This window comes from Sus scrofa, chromosome 1, assembly GCF_000003025.6.
Source record: "Sus scrofa isolate TJ Tabasco breed Duroc chromosome 1, Sscrofa11.1, whole genome shotgun sequence".
In the NCBI taxonomy this organism is placed as follows: domain Eukaryota; kingdom Metazoa; phylum Chordata; class Mammalia; order Artiodactyla; family Suidae; genus Sus; species Sus scrofa.
The window spans coordinates 151,926,105-151,949,287 of NC_010443.5; positions in this window are offsets into that span (position 1 = coordinate 151,926,105).

Below are 23,183 nucleotides of genomic sequence, written 5' to 3' on the forward strand. Positions count from 1 at the left end.
GTATTATTTAGCAATAATTATGAATGCATGTGGTGATTTTTAAGTCTTAATGTTTAATATTAATTCCATCTCTTCTGTGCCTTTAACTTTTCAAATTCACTTTCTGTGCTCTTTCATATTTTAATGGAGAGAAAATAAACATGAGAGTTTATCTTTGGATTATCAGAAGAGAGCAATCTGTGGTTCATCTTCAAAAAATAGAAAGTTCTTAAAATTAACTCCATTCTTGACTATGCATTTTGATAATCATTTCAATATTCAATCATTATCAGAATATAGAACTATTATGTTTCCTTGACTTGTTCAGCTCTGAAAAATGCTATATATTGCTAGCAAATCACACTGTAGAATATGATAATCTACAAAACAGACACCAACACCAAACTAGTAACTCAAGTTGCCTAATTTCCTACAGTGAGGTGGTTTAAAAAAGAGGAGAAAAAAATATATATATATAAAGGAGAGTATGTAATATTATATACGCACTATGAATGAAGATATGGGATTCATTTGGAGCAATGATTCATGAGAAAGTAAATCCCAAAATTTTTAAGAAATGAAAAAAAAGGAGAAAAATAAATTATCAATAGATCTTATGGACCTGTTAATTCCAGAACATTAACAGTTGCAAACTATTGTACCTAAATAATCAACAAGGATTAACTCTATAGCATGAGGAATTATATTCAGTATCTTTTACTAAGCTATAATGGCAAATAATATCAAACATATACATACAACTAAATCACTTTGCTGTATGGCAGCAACACAATATTGTAAATCAAGCACACTTCAATATAAAATACAGAACTTGTGGCAAGTATCTTTAAATGGAGTACTGCCATTAAAGGTCGATTTTATTTAAAAATCAGGTTTTTTTTTAATTTAAAAACTCAGAATTGAATTTACAAGTTAAAAACATGAATTTCCATATAGAAATATGTAACAGAGTGAAGGTAGTAAATAAAGAAGATATACAGTTATTGGACAATATCTCATAGGACCTCTTAGGGAAGCTGTGAGTAGGAAATAATACTGTATATGTTGTCGACTAATGTCTAGCCCATGCTTCTGGTTCCTGATGTTAAAATTCTCTCCCTGAGCAGTAGGCACAGTGCTCTGTGCTTCAACATACATACTCTTAACCTTGTGCCCCATCTCTCGAGAGTCACATGAAAAAATCTGGAGGAGGTAAGGCAATGAACTGCTCTCTGCTCTCTGCACCCTGGCCCATCTCACGACTTTAACATGACTGTTGACGATCCATTCAGGTGGGGAAGACAAAATAGGCTGAGACTTCTTGCTCCCTCCACCCTGGCCCCCGCATTGGGGCTCCCTCTCTGTGAACATTATCTCATCCTTTGTTGTTATATTTCCTTTTATTTGCTGAAGTTGGTTCTGGTGATTTCGCAAGATGCACAATAATCCAAAGCTCATGGATGCTGGTCTAGGGACATCTATCCTCTCTCCAGAAAACAGTATCCTAGGACTTTGCTCTGTCAAACTTAAATTGAAGCTCATGTGCTTACTCATGGTGTAAGGAATGCCTCGTTATTTAGCAAACAGGTTCTAATATGTGCTATTTTTCTGTATCTGCTCCTTAAAGCCCCAGCTTCCTGTCCACTCATGATCTGAGTTCCAAACCACAGCAAGGGGTGGCCTAATTAGCTGCTTTACTGCCCTGCCAAGAACTGGCAGCCTCCTCCTGCAAGTGCAGGCACTTTACCTAACCACAGCAAAGCTAGTATTTTGTTGCCTGTCATTTGCAATATACCATACACCCTGGTATTAGTTTCTATATCAATATTTCAAGTAATAGACACCTAGTTCAAATAAATCTAAGAAAAATGTTGAAATTTATTGGCATACATGTTGCAGGAGTCCAGAGATACAAATGTCTTCAGAGATTATTCAATACTGTAATCAAAATTTAATGCACACTCCACACGCCTGGGAGGTGGGGATGAGAAGGATCCACAGCAAACCTGACATTTCCACAGTGCATGTGTAAGCTTGACTGGTCCTTTCATTGCCCAAACACCAATCGCAATAAAGAGTTCTGATTGACTATTTTTGAGTAACATGCCTACTATCTGAGCCATTCATTTAACAAAGGAATGAAACACTTCAAATAGGACAGGTTACACCCCCGCCCCTTGTGAGAGAGTGGGGGAAAGTGGGTAATGGACATTATGATGCTTAAATTTATATATCAACTTGACTAGAAAACAGTACTCAGATATTTGGTCAAACACAAATGTTGCTATAAATATATTTTTAGATGAGATTAATATTCAGATCAGAATACAGTTGAGTAAGGAGATTACCCTCCCTAATATGGGTGTGCCTCATCCAATCAGTTGAAGGTCTATGGAGAAAACTCCCTGAGAAAAGAGGGGAATTCTTCCAGCAGATCACCTTCAGACTTGAGCTGCAATTATCAGCTTCTCCCTGGACCTCCAGCTTGCTCACCCTGCAGATGTGGGACTTGAAAGACTCCATAATCATGGGAGCCAATGCCTTAAAATCTCTCTTCTCTGTCTCTCCCTTTCTCCCCTTCTATTTATATATAAATTTATATTACATCATATCATACTTACTACTTCCATTTCTCTAGAAAAGTCTAACAGGTGAATTATGACTGGCAGGCTTCCAGAGTTGTAATTTACTGGGAGTGGAGTAGAGTCTGTACTGGAAAGGATGCTGGGCAGAATAAAACAATAGAAGTCCTCTGAAACATCCTAGGAACCATTCTAGACATGTCATATAATAAAAAAAAAAAATGGGTGAAATAACATGTTCCCACAAAAATCTTATGATTTTTAGGTATTGTAAAACTGCCATGAAACAAATGCAAATGAATTTAATATGTCTGTGAGGATAACTTGTATATTGAATTATGCATATCTGATTTATATATATATATATATATATACACACACACACACACACGCATACATTCAGACCTATAGATATGTCTATCTGTGAGTTAATATGCATATTTCCCAGCTCTGGATGCTGAGAGGGCCAGAAACAATGATATACTAGGTAACAACAGTCCATCACCCACACATGTTGGTCTCTAAACAGTGTTCACATTAAAAGTGGCTGGACTCTTTGTAGAAGTGGCTGATTCCAGGGCTAGAGTTGGCAAAAGCCAAGATGAACTTGGAAGATCATTTTGTGGTGCCAAACCATGAGAAAATGCTTGAAAAAGCAGAGAGAACATGAAATGAGCTTGTTAAAAGAACACTGGGGCCAACCTGAAGGGAGTCCTAATGGCCAGAGTTGAAACAACCTGAGAAAATAACAAAATATCATGAATCCCAGGAATAAACAAAAGGAGATATCTTCCTCACAATAGACCTTCAATTAACACAAAGTAGGAGGCAGATAATCACCAACAGGTAAAAATATCATAGTATTAATGTATGTCCCAGAACACTGTACCTCAAAAGATGCTAAAATTTGTGGGTGAGTTTATAGAGTAAAAGGATTTTCATAGCATCAAAGAATCTTCTCCAAGATACCTATCAACTAGGAAGGGAAATACAGTAACTTTGCAGTAACTTATGTCAACCCAGCTGACACTGAAGTAGTAAGACACATGTACATCCTAAATCCCATGATATGATGCCTTAAGGAATACCATTTCTCTTGTAATCTTGCAAAAATTCATAACCTTACTCTAATCCTGAGAAAACACCAGACAAACCCAAATTCAAAGAGAGGCTACAAAAGGAATCTCTTCAATTATCAAGGTCATGAAAGACAGGGCAAGAGAGAGGAAATGTCAGAGTCTGGGGAAGACTAAGGGGAAAAAATTATACACAATAGGGCATCTTGGGAAGCACTCCCGTACTCCTTGAATGTAAAAAATGTAATTGGGAAACAATAGTGAAATCAGAATGAGGTCTACGCTATAATGAAAATGTACCAATGTAGAGGTACTTTTCTCTATACTTGTACTATAATTATGTAAAATAGCATCATTAGGGAATAAGATGAAGTATGTGAGGCAACTTCCTGTATTGTTTCTGCAGTTTTTAATTCTAACAATTTGAAATAAAGTTTTTTAAATTTTATGTGTATACACACATATGCATTCATGTAAATCATTTGCTTTTTACTGTCCTCTAGCCTATAGACATGGTTGGAATGTTCCTATAGAAGGAAAGTCTTCTGGCTTCTATTTCTTGAATTATTACTACTACCCATGACAACCTCAAATTATGCCTAATTACCTAAAATTGCAGTATGATTTCACAAGTCTAATAATTAAAAATATATATCACCTAGCACAGTGGAAAAAAGATCTTATAGCCATAAATACTGAAATAACTTCTCCATTTTATTCATGAGCATAATCAGTAGCAAAGTCATTGCTGAAGGAAGCTTCCACCCACATGTTTTTTCACTGCCATTGACACATTTCTGACCTTAAAATGTCCAAAAATATGGAATTTTATCTAGAAAAATTTAGCAGGAAAGTTAAATTTTGGCAAAAAATAACATGCAATTTTTAGCAATTTATGTTTTATTTTGTTACTCAAAACATGCTGATACAAGCATACTTGAATAAATGCCGGGAAGAGGTTAAATGGAAGCAAAAGTAACAGACAAGAAGCATTTCTTTAAAAATCTCACTTGAAGAGAAATTTTATAAACTCCACCCAGAACATCATATATCCATAAACATTTTGGAGGTTCACATTATTGGGTTTAGCACAAGTTGGTGATTTTAGTGCTGGAAAACAGCAGAGCACAATGAGGCAATACCAAATTTCTATGACTTAAATTATTCTTATGGGAGCATTTTACGTGACCATTTATATTAACCTACAAACAAATCACAGAAAATGAAATCAGAAGTTAAATTGCATATTTAATTAAACTCAACAATTATTTGAGTGTATTAAAAGCCTGATGAAGTCAAATGAACTGTGCATCATTATACTTTTTCAAAAAAAATTTTTTGGGGGAATAAACCTTCCACAGGTACATTCACAGTCCCAAAGTTCTAGTTCCTGTGTGTCATTAGATAGCCTCATCATTTCCATGGTTAAAGCATAATTTAGCATTAAGGGTAAAATGACATTCTGTATGTGATTTGCTTTAAAACAGTATGAAATGAAATGTGCAGGGAGAGATACTGATGATTGTTAAAGCCCAGTGACAGGATAACTAGTATTTCAACTCTACTCACCACTTTCCTGCTTAGTCTTCTCTCTTGCTTGTCCTCATCTCAGAGCAGCATCACTCAACAGCTTGAAGCTCTCAGAAATCCTGTTTTTCATACGTCTTTGCAGATGCTGACTCCTCTATTAGGATCATTTTTTGTAATTCCTCTCAATTCAGTTCACTCCAAGTTGGTCTTCCCTGACTCTCTACTTTTAGACCTTTAGGCTCAGCTCAGGTGTGGACTCCTGTATGACTCTAGAGCACACCTGTCCTGGAGGTTACCACTCCGTATGCCAAATAAGAATGCTCACTCTGGATACAGGAACAATGCATATGTTTGTGTTACCTTTTCCTACTAACAATCACATGCTGAGTCTTGTGGTGTCTCTTCCCATGCTGATCTGAATTAGACTAGGCATCTCACTCATGCTGTGAATATGCAGGTAGGTTGGGGCACTTCTCCATTTACCTGATCCTGGCTCAAGTGGTGATGGCTACCGCATAGCAGGCTCCTCATGACAGAGGTCAGGAGCTTCCAAAGGCTTGAGTGGAAATATAGGTGCCTGTCTTGAAAGTGGCACAATGTCACTTCTGCCCACATTCCATCAAACAATGGCAGCCACAGGACCAAAGTAAAAATCAATGGATAGGAGACCAAAGTAAAAATCAATGGATAGGAGACATTTACCTTTTCAGTGGAGATAAGAGGTGAGGGGGGGAGTGCAGATTTCCTTGCAACTTATAGACTATCACAATCAATGTCTGGGCGCGCCCCCAGCAAAGAGTAAGTATTTGAGAACAATCAAGCACACTGAAACGCATTAACAATAGATTTCAACAGTTTAACACTTTTAAAATCCTGAAAAGTAAACAGGTTAAAAGCAGAGGCTCTGTCATTAATTTAGAGTTTTATCACATTGACTCTGAGTTCTTTGCTTCTTTATCTGTCTCCTTTGCTCCACCACCACCTCACCAGGTCTTGCCTCATTAGTATCCCCACCTGTTGGTAGTGGGCTTGACATTTGGGAAGTGAGCACTAAATGCTCAGTGAATAAATAAGGGAACATCAGTTAGAAAGGAAAAGAACACAGAGATCAAAGCAAATCTAAGACAAAACAAAGCAAGCTGCCTGTCTTTCCTTATGGAGCTCACAAGTGATGCTTCAGCATTTACTATAATATTTATTCATTCCTTGGAAGTGATAGTCAAAAGTTTTCAATTTAACCACTTGTTATAAACATACAGTTTATTATAAGGTAAGCCTCTAAATTTGCCTTCGCTTGTTAATTTTTCATAGATGATATAGAGAATACAAACTGAGCAAAATCCGTTTGGGCTTGAAGTCCCTAGAACCACTAAATAAAGAATCACAAAATATAGCTTGATAAACTTTAGCCTTAATGAATCTCATGATCTAAATTAGGATACAAAAAAGGCAATTGAAAATAATATTAATAATGGAGAATTGATAACACATGATTCATAACCATGGACCCATGAAGGTGCACAGTCAGAAAGTTAACTAGGTGTCCTGTTCTGGTTTCAATTTTGTTTGTTTTTCCCTCTCCCTCCCTGATATTTGAAATTAATCTTACTTTTAAAATATAATAAATATTAATACATTTCTGTAATATAAAAATTAATCTCATATACATTTTACATTTAGGGCATTATACTTAGAGATTTATGCAAAATCATGGATAGATGTGAAAAACGTATTACTGAGCAAAAGAAGACAAACAGAAAGGTAATAAACATAGTGTATTACTTCATTTACATGAAGTTACAAAGAAGATGAGATTTTAGAAAGTAGTCCAGGAGGTGTTACTTTGCTGAAGCTGGAGGTGATTGGAAGAAGACACAGAAGTAGGAATAGGTTGGTGGGAGGAAGCCTTGAGAAATACTGTTCATTTACTATTTCTTCCTCTAAATCTTTTTCCCAGGAATCCATGCCCTGTTTTTTCACATCCTTGCCACCACTCCTCCCTATTGAAGTGTACCTGCAGGTATTAGAATACTAGCCAGTCTTCTCTAATCTTTTCCAAGTTGAGTTCCCTGAAGGCTCTAGTTTTCCAATTCCCAGAGCAATCTTGTCTCAGGATCTTTCCTCACGACACCAGTGTCTGACACAGATTTCCTGGGAGATGCCTTGTAGTCTGCCATCTTTGGGGACCATTATTCACCATACCATTCACTTTATGATCAAATTCTAAAGTATGTATCCAGATAGATGATCAATGAATGGAAAATTAACAGATGATAGATACATACATACACATTTAGATAATAGATGATAGAATTTTGAAAGCGGGTGACATGAGCCTTTCCGGTATTTTTTTACCTCAAGAGACGAGTGTTGTCCCCTATACAATTTCTTCTTTCGCTGTCAAGAAACTGTGTTCTCAAGAAGTGCTTTGCTTTCAGACTTGCCTTAAGAGCAAAGCATTCTTATGTCTTTTGTTGGAGGAGGATTTCATCCTCCATAAAAGTGCACTAATATAGGATTCCAGAGGGCAAAGAGTTGTACTTTTATAAAGCAAGACAGATCAGATTGCTGGAGAAAGGAGGTAAATGGGGAAATTGAAAGAGTTCAGGCACATCTTGGCAGATGTTAGGGAGCAGTACACATGCATCTAGAAATAAATTCCCATCAAGACTTTCTACAACACCAGTTTGAATACTGTTGCTCTAAGAGATTCTATGGTCCCTTGAAAGTCTCCAGCCTTGGATTAAAGGAAAAAAAAATAATACAACTTAAATGTACTACATTTTTTTCTTCAATGAATTAGGTCTCTAAGTGCCTCTGAGTAGCAGAGGTAAAGTTACAACAAGGAGCATCAGTTATAGAGAAGTTATCTCCATGAGAAAATCTGTTTATAGCAGCTATATGCTGGGTAGGCAGTACTTCCTCTACTTGGAATTTGCAGCTCCCGTAGTGATGACATACTCATAGAGCACTTTGTGCTAAGAGATATGCTAGGAGGTTTTCATACATTAATTCATCCGATTTTTCACCCACCCCAACAAAAAATCCAAGCGGAAATTATTATCAATCCTATTCTGAAAAGGAAAAAAAAAAGTGGAAGCACGTCAAAATGAATAGTCTCACCATAAGCCATAAAACCAACAATCCCTAGAACTGTACTTGAACCCAGGCCCTGGTTCCAGGGCTCAAGACACGATTTTACAGAGGATTTTTTATCTGATTCCAGATGCAGCACTGTATTGGTCCATTCCTCCCTCTGATTTACTGCATTCTGTGCTGAAGCTATTCATACATCCTGGCTTATATTGCATAAAATGTGTGGGGCTGAGTCCTAGGAATTCAACAATGAATGAAGCATCTTTAAGATTTATGGTTTGTTTTTTTTTTTTTTTTTTTTACAAAAAAAGTAATGTTTTAATCAGCTATCCACTTTTCTTAAACTAAAAACAGAACTATTATCTAAAATTCTAAGAACTTTGAAAGTACGTAAGCCCATTCAGTTAGTAAATTTTAATGCTATACGTCTTATTTTGTTTTCCTGGCATTTACTGAGAATGTATCATGTCCCCCAAACTGCTAGACTCTGAGGCAACAAAGGTATTTAAGATCTTCTCTACCAAGCCACGGTCCTCTCAGAGGCCAAAAGTAGAGAAGACATAGATTCCAAAAACTTTTAGGTTGTAGCTTATCTACACTGTTTTGAGAAAATTATTTTGGTAGAGACACCATCATCTTGGCCTGGGAGGAAGAGAGATAGTGCAGGATAAATGGAGGCTGGTGGAATCCTGAAGTTTTACTGGCAGCAAGTAGGCTGAGGAAGGTGCTCAGCTATGAGTATGTGTGTTACCTCTCCTGCAAAGAGGATGACTCAGAGGGTGAGACCCAGAGCATCACTGGGAAATGATTCTTATAGAGCAGAGCAGCCTAGATGTCACACTGGATGCCAGAGATTAGCACCTGCCAGAAAGGCATAAACACTTTTGACATGTCCTCATGACAGTTTCAGAAATACTAACAGTACCTGTGGGAGGGGACAAAACTGCTGAATTTAGTTTTTTTTTTTTTTTTTTTTTCTTTTTACAGGCACACCTGCAGCATACAGAAGTCCCCAGGCTGGCGGTCAAATCAGAGCTGCAGCTGCCAACCTACACCACAGCCACAGCAACGGCAGAATTAGAGCAGCGTCTACTACCTACACCACTGCTCATAGCAATGCCGAATCCTTAACCCACTGAGCAAGGCAAGGAATTAAATCTGCATCTTCAGGGACACTATGTTGGTTTCATAAAAGGAACTCCTGAGTTTAGTTTGTAATCAGGTGGGGCTAGAGCCAGGATCTGTCAACTGTTTCCATAAAACCACTTTACAAGCCTCTACAATACTCAGAGGTGCAGAAACAAATGTCCATGTTTTCCTACTCGTGCCATCTGTGGGCAGGCTGGAGATCGGTGGAACTGGACTAGGCCATGCCGGGCAACCTTACTTCAAACAGAGCATCCAACTACACTTGGCCCCTCCCTCCAGGTGCACTCAGTCCAACTACTATGCATTTATTCTAAGGCCCAGGATGCTTAAAAGCAGCTCTTTTCATTCCACGGCAGAGTCAGCAACATGCAAGTACATTTCAAGCCCGCCTTTTATATCATCTCTATTAACATCTATTGGCCAAAGCAAGTCTTATGACCCAATCCAACATGAGTGGAGGATATAACACCCCTTCCATACAGATCAGGCAAGAAGGAAACATGGCTCAATGCATGGGAATCTACCAAACAGGGTACTTTGACTTAGATTATTTCCAGTTATCTTTGAGGACTAGAATTTTTACACCATACCTAACATGAAGTGGGCCTGAAAAAAGTTTCCAATGACTAAAGTTAATGTAGTCAAAAGGCTGAGAGATAGTTATTGCCCCATCTCCAAATTTAGAATGTAATACGCTTTAATATATTTAGAACAAAAATCCTCAAAATCAATAGGAATAGCTTACAGATATTTATAAAAACTGCAGATCACTTACCTCTGAAGTCAACCCTGAAAGGCATCCATCCTTTAAAAATTAAGGCAATAAGGAAGGGGAAAAATATGCAATATATTTGGTTGATGTGCAAATATGAATCAATCTCTATAATTATCTAATAAGGGTAAATATATAGGTATATATACAATTACATCTGCAAGTAGAGACAATAGTCAAATAGTTGCTATGAGAAGTGTATTTCTTCCATATAGTTTTGGAAAAACTCACTATAGTATGTGAAAGGGAGATATTAAAATAGGAAATGGGGACTAAGTGGCTTAGAGAACATATTAATTTATAGTAACTTATTGAAAATATGATTCTAATACTTGGATACTTTAATAAGAATCAATAAAAAACTTTCATTTGCGGAGTTCCCGTCGTGGCGCAGTGGTTAACGAATCCGACTGGGAACCATGAGGTTGCGGGTTCGGTCCCTGCCCTTGCTCAGTGGGTTAACGATCCGGCGTTGCCGTGAGCTGTGGTGTAGGTTGCAGACGCGGCTCGGATCCCGCGTTGCTGTGGTGTAGGCCGGTGGCTACAGCTCCGATTAGACCCCTGGCCTGGGAATCTCCATATGCCGCGGGAGCGGCCCAAGAAATAGCAACAACAACAACAACAAAAGACAAAAAGACAAAAGACGAAATAGCAAAAAGACAAAAAAATAAAAAATAAAAAAAAAAAAAACAAAAAACTTTCATTTGCTGAGGGGAAAAAATATTTTCAATAGGATGATCTCCTTAGAAAGCAGCTCATATTTGCAAAACAGGTATCATATTTATATTGTTTCCTACAATCCTTTGATGAAAACATTACAAAGGTTGCCAAACTACTTACATTCTCCAATATGTAACATGTTTTACATCCAGAGAATGTTTAATTAATTTACTGATTAATTTTTTAATGCTATTGCTATTTGGCAGCTGTTTTGACAAAACTGCCTTCCTCATTATAGAAATTTTACTTGTGAAAAGAATTCAACCATAGCAAATGGACTTATTGAATTATCCAGCTCACCAATTATATAGTATAAAATTATTCATCCTCATATAATTTGATCAGGAAAAATCATTTATCTTTAGCAACTGTGTAAAATTAGATATTATGCTGCAGGATAGCTGCAATTTTAAAAGTATCTGCAGTTAAAAACTTTTAAAGTGTATTCGAAGACTGAATTATTGCCTATTTTCTCACACCACTTTGTTATAAAAAAGGTTAGTATCTAAGTAATTGCTCCACTGAGCCCACTTCTCTCACCATTTAAAAAGCATCACTTAGTTGTTTAAATGCAAAATGTCTGCCAGTTATTATTATTGGCTGTGCAATTTAGTGGAGACCTCATTCTTATTATATTTCAATGTTTATAAATTAATGAATTCAGAATCAATTCATTCCTTAATAAAACCAACATAATTTAATTGGAAACTCCCCTGTATTATCATTACCACAGGTATAGATGAGAAGCACTGTAGCAAAGCAATTGTAAAGGTTGAGCTGACACTTAACATTTCTTATTCATAGTGCTATACTCAGCATTAATATTACTTTCCAACCTATTTATAGATTTTTGTATCTTATTTAAAGACCATGCATGATGTATTTGAAGATTACTTTTCTGTTACAGCTAACCAAGTGGATCTAAATAGGCTTATCAATGAAAATGAATACTCCAATGAATTAAAAATGAGCTTTTCAGCTATCATTTCAGGTTAAATGGATTAATTTTTCCTATTTGATCAGTCTTTCTAGCTATCTTCCAATAAATGTATTATGCAGCTAAAAGTCAAGAAGATCATGTAGCTTTAGGTAAAATGTATTTACCTACATTTTTATCAAATATATCTATATAATTTATAGGCAAATATATATGTCTATAAGCTACCTAAATTTGGGGAAAAATCTAAAAAATGATAAAATATCAAAGAAAAAAGTTATTTATTTGGATAAAAACCAACATACTAAGGCATAATATATTATTTAGCATGATGTATTTAACTTCTAATTATTTTCTCTCAAGTTGGGAGTCAAAGAATGGGACGTTTTGTTTCCAGTAGAATCATGGAGGTATTTGCTAAAAATGGACAGTTGGGAAAGGAGGTCTCTAATGTAAAACGTGTGTTTGTCTTATGATACACAAAATTATTCTCAAATTGTTTTGCTATTTAGCAAGCTATTCATTCCAAGGATTCCATAAAAATCTTTATTAAAAAGTCATGTGTATTCAATCAACTGGTGATTCCAAGATTGGTTTAACACCCCTAAGAATACTGATTTTCATCATAGTGGAAATTTATTCTCTGAAAACTCTTTGCATTTTTGCTATAAAATATTTTGCTAAATCATTATAGGTTGAACCAAAAAAATAAATATTGTCATGACATTGTTATATAAGTAGTCTTATATTCTATCTTTACAAATCTACATCAAAATCAGATAAATCTTGATTTTAAAATATTATATAAAATTAAGTGTTACAATTTTTATTAAAAAAATCTGCTTTAATACAATTTTAGTCTACCTAACAGTCTATCATTCAGGTAAGATTTATGTAATACACATTTTTAAATTTAGATATTTTCTAAGTTCATTATATGTTAATTTTTTAAAATACAGTATATTGATACACTATTGGAATGCCACTCTCCTAGAAACATAGTTAAAAAAATACACTTTTTTACAGCTTGTGATAGCATAAAAGCAGCAAAATTGTTATTTTTGGTGACCATTAATATAGTCAAAAACAGCTAATGAAACCTTCTGAAATGTGGTCATTGTAATTTTTAAAAATTAAGTGATACTTACATTTCTATTATTATGGCAGAACTGGTAATGCCCCCCCCAAAAAAAATCCTCTTTCAAGTAAAATAGGTTGATAAGTGCAATGAACTGAACGCAAATGAAAATGGGGGAAGGTACAGCATGGGGAATCTATTGTAGGCACCAGGGAACAGATGAACAGTCTAGAAGATCCAGGATTCTGGACAGCAGAGAGCCAGAGAAGCGAGCAGATGGTCTGTACTCATTTTCCCTGGAATATATTTGTCAAAGTGGGCAAAGTACAAGATTCCAAGAATTTCAATATGTTTTAGGGAAAGGCCAGGACTGGTGAACAGGACAATCTGAAGTCCTTTTTGCTGTTTCTTGGAGCAGGAGAGACAGATTGGAGTTATGAGGGGTAAAATCCCTTTGAGTTAGGTGTGGTAGAAAACTAGTCCTGAAATAGATCCAGTTTTCTCTGAAGACATTTGCCAAGGCCTGAAGTTACAGAGAGCAGGACCTTAAAATGCCAAGCAGAAATTCTCAGTAAAACAGAGCTATGCTGATCAAAGCAGAGGAATGCTCAAAAAAGAAAAGCCCACCAATAACTCAGTTTAAATTCTAAAATATAGTGTTATACCAGAGGCGTCAAAGCAGAGGCAAGGAGAAAAAAATTAACTATCTTCAAACTTAGTCCCATGAGATAGTTTAGATCATCAGCCCCATGTCAGCAAGCATAAAAAGGGTGGATTGCCTTGGGTCAAAGATAATGTCATCAGGACCTCCCATACACTTGTTTTAATTCAAACTGACCTGAACTCAGTCAATGATTACAAGACTTTGCCAGGAACAAGACCAAACAACCAAATTAAAAAAAAGATATTAAAAACATCAATAATTCATGTAGACCTTGGAAGCAAACTTTAAAATAACTGATCTACACATTCAATAAAATACATTAAAAGATGGAAAACATGATTAAAACTCATACTCTATTATTCTATGTATACCAAGCTCAAATGCAAGCTAAAGTCAGGATAGTGGCTCTGACATAACAGGAGAATGACAGAGGGAACTGGACGATGTTTTCTGAAACCATGCTTTCTTCTTGGCCTGAGAGCTAGGTACATACATATAGGTCCACTTTAAGAAAATTACTAAGCCATAATTAAGGGAATTAAGACATATCTGGACACACATATAATTACGTTTCTCAATACCTATTTCCATGAAAGAAGTCTGAAGGGATTATAATATATTTCAAACTGTAAACTTAGTAGTACTTAAGTACTCTTGAAACTTCAGATGTAGTTAAAATGGCACTCCTAGGGAAGCTTCGAGACTTATTTATTTGTAGAATTATTTGAAAAATGCTGAAATGTGGAGTTCCCTTCGTGGCACAGGGGAAACAAATCCAACTAGAAACCATGAGGTTGTGGGTTCAATCCCTGGCCTTGATCAGTGGGTTAAGGATCCGGCATTGCCGTGAGCTGTGATGTAGGTCGCAGACGCAGCTGGGATCCGGCATTGCTGTGGCTCTGGCGTAGGTCGGCGGCTACAGCTCTGATGGGACCCCTAGCCTGGGAACCTCCCTATGCCGCCGGTGTGGCCCTAAAAAGACAAAAGACAAAAAAAGAAAAAGAAAAATGCTCAAATGTAATGCCTATTCAACATAAAAAGTTTGATAACATTAAGAAATCTGAAAAAAAAAACTCATCATGATAAACCTGAACATAAATTACCAAAAAAAAAAAAAAAAAGTTTTGAAAATGCTCTTTATTTGGGAAAAAAAATAGATAAACTTCAAATGAAACTTTTAAAATAATGATAAGAGATGTAGAGAATATACAATTATAGCAGATATTAGGTAAATTTTAGAGACTATTATAAACATCTTTTGGCCCACACATTTGAAAATATAGATTAATCAGGGTAATTTCCTAGAAAAATATCCCAAAATATATGTCCACACTCAATCAACTGTACTGTAACCTGAATATTTCTATAATGACAACTGAATTAATGGTTGAAAAAATATAGCCTTCTTACAAGAGAGCAAGAGTGAAAGAGACAAAGAAGGACCCATATAGTTTTGTAGGAATAGGGTCACCCCTACCTTTCAAAAACTATACCATACTCAGGAAAGAAGATGGAATTCTTCTTGCTCTTTTTGAGATAAATTTAACTCCATTTCAAAATGAAAAAATAAATTGACTCAATTTCACTAACATAGATACAGAATACCTGAAAGAAATTGGCAACCAAATTCAACAATTTATAAAAATGACTTTATATCATGCACTCGTGATTTATGCTAGGAATATATTTTTAATACTAGAAAATCTATTATTCATGGAAATAAGAGGACAAAGACAAAAACTATGTTATGCCAAGAAATCTCTAACATGTACTGAATAAAATGTAACACTCTTTGAGGATAAAGATAAAACTCTCTTAGAAAAACAAAGCTTTAAAATAATAGCATTATCTTTCATGTGATTAAGATCATATATAAATGAATTAAACAAAATACTCAGAGTTTGGAAGTGTAAGTGATTACTGAAAGATGCTATCCAAGGCCTAAATAGAGTTTTCACCAGTTGTGAGATATGAATACACCAAAAAAAAAAAAAAATCCAATCTTCCCCCTTAATATTCTTTGTTCATTGGAAATGTAATGATTATTCCAACAGTTTTTATAGGAACATGGCAAGAAGGTTCTAGACTATACATGAGAGAACAAAGGGTCAGGAAAAGTCAAGACTCCTTCAGAAAACAAGGTCTATGACATTTGCTCAAATGGACATAAGAATCTTATTAGCAAGCTATTTACTGGTGAGCGTTCTTAGTTACAAAAAACATAATTTACATGAGTTTAATGAGACATAAATTTATTTACAAACACTGGAAAGTCCTCAGAATCACTGAGATCTTGAGAAAAAGAGGCTGAGGGCTCAATGTCCAAGAACTGCTTTCTAACTATACAGTTTGTTAAGGGTCACCTCTGACCCCTCTCAGAGTGGAAAAAGCAAATTCTTCATCTTTTAGAGAAACCAAAGCATAAGGAAGCAAAACACACATAGACACACACACAAAAAAAGTATAAAGTCATATCTTACACTTGTCAAAAAAAAACTGTATACATAAATAAAATTTTGGCTTTCAAGAAGTTATTTGTACTACAGTTGATTGACAAAGAGTTCATGTTCAAAAGATTGTTTTTTATAATGTCCACAAATCCATAAAAGAATTCCCCCCAAAAAAAATCTAAAAGGGGAAAAAACATTTCCAGAAGAGCAAAACTTAATGCCTATGAGCAATGTAACTATATGTTCTACCTCACCAGCAATCAGGATAAAAAAATTAAAACTAGATTACATTTTCCACCCACTTGATTAGCCTATATTTAAACACCTGACTATAACAGTGTTGACAAGATGGAAGGAAATGGGGACACATTAGAGGAAGAAGTGATTGCTAGAGACACTCTATAGAGCCTTCAGCTACATTTAATAAGTCTGGAGGTAAATATGCCAATCTTACATAGGTATATGGAAATATATACAAAAATATAAATATACACAAAAGCATTTGCTGAAACATAGTTTAAAATAACAAAACATTGATCATCAGGGAAATGACCATAGGACAATGAATAAATTTTGTATGTGTGCCAGGCAATGTTAGACAAGTTAACAAAATTTATCATTGTCAACATGAATATCAAAACCATAGTATTGAGCAAAAAAAGCTGGTTTCAGAGTGATTTAATGAGTCATGTAAAGTCATACAGAACAGTACTAAATGATCATAAATGCATCTATATGTTACAACACTTTAAAAGCACACACATGAATGAAAAATTCAAGAGAGCGTTTAATTATAAGGATCTATTTAGGAGTGATTGAAATGGAAGAGGGATAGAAGGGCTTCAAGAGTTAACTGTTGTTTCATTTTTTAAACTGGGTAAAGTTACCCTAGTGCTGGTTACCAACACATCCATTCATATTTGCATTTCGGAAATATTAAGAATGAATAGTGCCACATGATCTATTATAGTGTGATGACTTGTAAGTATATGTTTTTGTCAAACAACTTCTACATGTCTTGGCATGGAAGCAGATAGTATGTCCTGAACCCAGGAGGACACAGAGGAGGCAGCTCATCACCCAAAGCCCAGCCTTCCCTGGTTACCTCTAGAGCCGAGAGATCAACAACACAAGTTGCAACTCACCCACCTACATGGCTTGGAAAGTTCTGATCTAGGAAACTAGCTGCCCTAACAGTTCCTGCCAGAGCTGGTTCACCATATCCAAAGACTGGATGTTGGTTCTACAGACTCAGGTTTCTGATAGTTAAGCTATCCAAGGGGGACAGTCAGGCTGAGGATGACCTAGTGGACCTAGACACAGCACCCCAACTCACAAAGACTTTTGGGAAAAAAATCAGCACACCAATCAGCTCATCACTTTGCAGATACAGAGCTATTAAACACTTTATACAGGTGTGCCCTCTGGTCAAGTGTAGTTTCTGACTATGAAAAACTTGCAACAGGGACAAAAATCAGTTTTCTGGGCAGCATGAAACCATGGAATGCTAAGTTTTTTGAAAAATGTGATGGTTAAAAACATTTACTTTGGTAGCCTGACAATCACAGTCAAGACACTAACTTAGTTTGTCTCTGTGAGAAAGTATTTTCTTTCTTGCCAAGGCCAAGGAGATTCTCTTCAGATTAAATTAACCTATCCAAGAGTGAGATTCTGCACTGTGACTCTCGCTGGGTCTTCAAGTATTTGAGGCCACGTTATTATATTTTTAAATGAGAGAAAAGACTTCAGGAACCCCAAACTTGCCATTTCTTCTAAGAGAAAGTGGCAAAAGGATTTCCTTCAATTCTAACCTAAAAAGGCAGTTTTGTTCACTATTTCATTATGTAAGTTCCTCTGTGCTAAGTCCTCAAAAATATCAGATTTAATATAACATTAATTGCGTGTAGATATAAAGTAGATAGGTAGCAAAGATTTAAGCTTTCCTTAAGCCCTGATAACAATTGTAGGTTTTTCCACTACACTTAACACAACAGGCACTTTCTTTATTCACTATTCCTAGATATGAATTTTATATCAAATACTGTAATTAAATTATTTGTTACACATTCTTATTCTAAAGGAGATCTATTTCTTAAAGATTGCATTATATTTTATTTCTTAAATCCTTAAGAAATTTAAATACATATACCCTCATCAAATGGCATTGTATTTATATAATCACAGTTATGTTTCATACAATATTCAGCAGTTTCTTAGAGAACAATTACTACAATGATTTTTCAGACTCTTGTTATTTCTACCTCCTAGAAGGATTTGTGTAGTATCCTTCTGCATTCTGCAAACCCTAAGTTAAAATAATTAACTTCTGGTAAGCTGATCGTGAACTGCAAAATCAATACTTTGTGAAATGCAGCTATCATAATAATGTGACACTATTTACTCGGCACTCATTTAATTTCACTGTGTAAATGACATTTCCTCTCCAACATCACTTAGTGAATAGACGTCTAGCTACTGTAGCACATGACATTTGACCAACATTGAATATTAAGAGCTTTTCCTCAAGTGCAAATAATTCAACATAAATAAATTATGTGGAGGACTGGGGAGCACCAGAGAACTCGAGTTTGGGAGTTCAGGCATTAGCAAGGGTGTTGATTTTCAGCATCCACTCCTCAAAGAGGATTGTGGGTCAGTGTTAGCCTAACTCTCCCAGGAGATTTTAGACTCTTACTAGCTTCAAAAAAGGGCTTTGGCTATTGTGAATAGTGCTACAATGAACATGCAGGTGCGTGTATCTGACTATTGCCTTTGAAATGGATTATCAATGAGATCCTGCTGTATAGCACTGGGAACTATGTCTAGTCACTTATGATGGAGCATGATAATGTGATAAAAAAAAGAATGTGTACCTGTATGCATAACTGGGTCACCATGCTGTACAGTAGAAAATTGCCAGAACACTTTAAACCAGCTATAATGGAAAAAATAAAAATCATTATACACACACACACACACACACACACACACATATAAAGGGCTGTGTTCAATTGCCCCCACCCCACGATATTTCCATTGCCAAAAATAGAAGTGAGATGTTAATAAAAGCTACCTAGGTGTGATGGCAAATAGAACAGAACATCAGTGGCAAGTCTTTGGCTAGATTTGCCCTGAGGTGCCTGCTCTGGAAGCTAAAGGCAAAGGCCTCATCTTTCCTCAAGTGTCAAAAGAAAATATAATTTTAACAACTTGAGATCCTGGACCTTCTGATATGCATCATTAAACTTATAAATCAAAGGTGGACTTGGTACTTCAGTCAAAATTAAGATCCATTGTCTAGTAACTCATAGAAATCAAAACAGTGATGCCTCAGAGTGGCAGATCCTACTGTGAAGAAGGAAATTAGCATCTTAGAAATGATCAGCAGTTTCAGTGGATATTAAGAAATTCTAATTTTATATAAACTCACTTTGTTATCATTGTATTATTTCCATTTTACATTAATTTTCAGGCAAATTATTCTCACTTTGGAAAGCACTGGAATAAAAGAATACAGTATAATCTCATGATGGCATGAAAAGCAACATATTTCTAGTAGACCTACCTGGTTTACAGATTCAAAGAAAAGAGCATTTTGCATTTACTTACACTAAATTGTAAGTGATAACTGACTATATACTAAATAGGAAATTAATGATACATATAAACTCTGTAAAAATAGCAATTTTACAGAACACACCTCAAAATAAAAATTCATATTAGAGATTTCCATATACTTACAAAAGTCCTATCTTCTAAGAAACGGTGTTGTATTCAAAGTTTTTATGACTTCAAAAGTTATGAAAAAAGTTGAATATATCCATGTATTTTTTTATTACTTATTTTTACAGCCGCACCTATGGCATATGGAAATTCCCAGGCCAGGGGTTAAATCGGAACTGCAGCTGCAAGTCCACATCATAGACACAGCCATGTCAGAACTGAGCCACATTTGCAGCCTATACTGCAGCTTGCAGCAATGCCAGTTCCTTAACTCAGTGAGTGAAGCCAGGGTTCGAATGCTATTTCTCATGGACACTATCTCATGTTCTTAAACCCAATAAGCCAAAATACTCCTACCCATGTATTTCATACATATAATTTGTTTCTTAATTATTGTATAGTCCTCTGTTATGGGACACCAATTAATTTATTCAATATTCTATGGTTAAATTTAGGTTGTTTCCCATTTAAACTATTAAATATTACACTTAAAGGACATGTAGATCTGGACAACGATGAACAATGTTAAATTATTAGGTGACATGGTGATGAGGAGCTGATTGTCTGTGACACCTTGAGACACTAATCAATGTAGCATCTGCAGAGGTGATGCAACCAGACATTTTGTACTTCATGCAAAAGAAGAAACAATAGATATTTCACAGAACCACCTATGATGTATTCTAATGGTTGAATCACAAATCTCAGTCAAGCCTCAGTCTTTTTACATTTATAGGAAATACAATGTGTAAAGCAACAATTTAAGTAACATCACACAGAAGCTGCTGGCTAAATCTAGGATGCACAGTCTACAGGATAAATAACCAGGTTCTTCCAACAAATCATTGGCATTGAAAAAAAAGGTGCTGTTATAGGAAGAAAGACTTATAAGATGTTAAGAAACACAATAGTGAGGACCTGGTGGATTTTAATGAGGAGAAGGGGGCATTTGAAAAAGAGGATAAATTTCAGTATGAACTGATTATTAAATATTTATAAAGACAAGATGAATACTTTTAGAATATGGGTATTTATTTTTAAAGAGCTTACCAATTAGAGATGCAACCTAAAATACCTGTTGGTACAGTTGTCTGCTACGTATTTCAAAATACCATAGAAGAGTAAAGATGGATATGCAGAAATGAAACTTAGCAAAATGTTGATATTTGATGCAGCTGTGTGATGAGTATATGACTGTTTATTATAGCATTCTAATTGTGCACACTTGAAAATTTCCATAATCAGAGGTTAAAAATGTTATAATAGATATTTTAGTACTCATGGATTTGAGCATTTGTGGGTTACTTATTTTGGGGAAATTCCTAGAAGTTGGACTATGGGATCAAAGGAAAGTACATCTTAAGATCATTACATTTTATATCATAATTAATCAGTTACATCCCTATAAACCTTATTAAAGAGTTATTGCCAGTCTTCACTGAAACTGTATTTTTATTCCTGAATAATGTAGTTATCATTTTGACTTGTAAAACTACCTCATTTATTAAGAATATCAACCTTCCGCCTGTCCCATACATTACAAAAACTTACTTCCACATGAGCATGTAAACATATCTATACATTCTTCCTAATGTTTGGTGATATTTTCCCATCTTCTCTATTTTAGTGCCTCTGCCATTAGGATCACATCTGAGAGTGAGGAGGAAGAGAACAGTCCCCCATGTTCAGAACTGGGCCTGGCACTACTGACTAGACTTTGGTATTCTTGGTGTTGAAAATAAGCATTTTCACAGAACGTTAGTATCAAAACACCGTTTAGTGATCAATAAAATAAAAACAAGGCCAATCCACAGCAATATGTGAACACAGAATGAAAGTTGTCCATGTCACAAAAATGACCAAACATCTCCTATCCTGGCTAGTATGCATGATTGCTATTTCTTTGCCAATTATATTTTTAATCAAGGTTTACTTTCCTCTCCTTGTAGGTAAGGTATATTAAGACATAAATCACAGGATTACCCTGATTCCAATTCAGAGCAAATCCCTACTTCTTTCAACACTCCCCACAAATCAGCCAATAAACCTGAATCTTCTAAAGAGTTCTTTCCAATATTCTCTTTATTAAGACACCTCATGGACCCCAAAATGTGTTTTCCCATATTGCAAAATACAATAAGTGAAACTGTTTGATTACAAGTGTGTTCCTGGTGGTTCAGAGCTATAGAAATTTGAAAAGTCATAATCTGCTCCAATGTTTCTTCATCATATAATTCCACCTAATATGTACCTCACTTAATTTTAGTAATTAAAATGTTCATACATACAGAGTTCATTTCACTTTTTTTTTCTTTATGGCCATGCCCACAGCATGTGGAAGTTCTCAGTCCAGGGATCAAACCTGAGCCATAGCAGAGACCTGAGCCACAGTAGTAATAATGCTGTATCCTTAATCTCCTGAGCCGCAAGGGCACTCCCATTTTACTTTCTTAAAGAATGATTTTTCCAAAATTAAAGAATTTTAATGTACTGCATCATATTCATTCAAATTCATTACCATTAATTCGTATCCCATGTTTATCATGTCATCTCAAAAGCTGTATTCCTCCCACTAAAGTAGGGAAAGGTTAAGAGAAATACACTTTTGTGTGTAAATCTAAAACTTTGCAATTTAATAGTTTAGCATTAAACAATTAGGTACAGATGAATAAAATAGATTCTAAAGCATTTTCTTTGTTTTGCTTTCATTTTAAATTTTTTATTATAGTTGATTTACATTGCTCTGCCAATTTCTGCTGTACAGCAAAATGACCCAGTCATACACCTATACACACTCTTTCTCATATTGTCTTTCATCGTGTTCTTTAATCAAGAAATAGTCCCTTTAGAGATTGAGATGCACTAATACCTATTTTTTTTAAGTCAAGATTTTGCTTGCTTCCTCCTAATTTCATGTTCTCTCATGCCTGGATGTCTTTCACCTGTGTTTTTAATTCTTCTACACTATGCTTCCTCCCCTGTTCATCATCTTAATCTATCGTCTTTCAGCCTCAATTTAGGCAGAACCACCAGCGAAAGCTGGCATTCATTCTGTGTGTACTCACAGCATTAATCACACTCTGAAGGACTTTGCTAACCTGTCTGTCTCCAATTTATCAATAAGCTTATCAGAATGTCTCATTTATGCTGGTTCACCCAAAGTTGGGTGAGAAGGAGGAATGCTATAAATGCTCATTGACACAATGCAATGCTTCCTATGACTGTGAGTCTGTGATAGAGATTTCGGGAATGACACCAGGTAAGGAAGACACTATTCCCGCCAAGATCTGTGACCATCAACACTTTGTCAGTTTATGATGTCCACTGTAGGAGTAAGATCCACTCACATGTTTTGGTCTAATAAGGTGGCAAAGGACATAAAGAAAAAAAATCTAGTATCGAATGACATAAAGGTAAGGCTTTATTG